Below are 1174 nucleotides of genomic sequence, written 5' to 3' on the forward strand. Positions count from 1 at the left end.
AGGGGTGTGCAGCACACCCGTTTATAAGGAGCTCAGGACCTCCCGTTCTTATCTGATGTGGGATAGAAGCATTTTCCTTGTGACAGAAGGCTCTATATAGAACTTTGCCTAACTATCTGCGGCTCTATATAGAACTAACTATACAAATCTATATTTCTATATTTGTTTAAGGTTATTATCATGAGACAACAACTAATTTCATCAATAGTAATTATTAACTATTTATTATTTTTAAAAAATGAACAAAATAGATTAATTTAAAAAAGTAAATAAATATTTTGATATTAAACTGAAATATTTGGTAAATATTGGATCCTTAAAATGAGATTTTTTTTTTAAATATTTGTAATCTTTTAAGTGAATGTTTTCAATGTATTTCTCACCTAATTTTTCATTCCTGACACAGATACTGGGGCTGAGGTTTATCCTTTCAGAGTATCTTTACACTTTGCGAATGTTTTTTACTCACGGCATTCTACAACAAGATCATTTCTTTGGACATGTTGATGATAGTATGTTTTTCATTTCATCTCCAATTTGCTGGTGGCTTTTGTTTATTCCTTATTCCTTGCTTTAAACTAATCTTTGCTCCTTTTCAATAGGAATCCAAATTGCTTTATTTATAACCACAGGTGAGAATCCCTTTTAACCACGACTTAATTAAGCTTTAATGATTATGTTCATGACAACCCAAAGTTGTAAGATACTAATATCCCTCACACCTCTCATGGATATATAGAGATAAATAAAAATAGTTTTCATTAGGTAAAATAAGTATTATTTTAAAACATGTGATAATAATCAAAGAGATCATGAATCATGACATATTCTTTTCTCTTTTCTCTTTTTCTTTTTTTTTTGTTTCCATTACACAATTGTGTGCCTTATTAGAAAGTTTGAGTTAAGTAAAAAATCAATTTAAGTTGAATGGCGAAGTTTCCAATATATAGCTATTTTGAGTTATCACATCTGGTAAATCTCATCACCTTGTTTTAAAAATTGGAATCAAGACTCCCAAGATGAAGTGTAAAGTTTGAAACTCTATATTATCCCTTCGGAGACAACTAATTAATAATGTTATATATTTCTAATTAGTAAAAATAGATAGTTAGTCAATATGCCTTGTACATCATCAAAGCTTTTTCTATCTTATTTAGCTATGTAAAAAAATTGT

This window comes from Theobroma umbraticum, unplaced genomic scaffold (genome assembly GCF_002168275.2).
Source record: "Theobroma umbraticum cultivar Fairchild unplaced genomic scaffold, ASM216827v3 scaffold_146.0, whole genome shotgun sequence".
In the NCBI taxonomy this organism is placed as follows: Eukaryota; Viridiplantae; Streptophyta; class Magnoliopsida; order Malvales; family Malvaceae; genus Theobroma; species Theobroma umbraticum.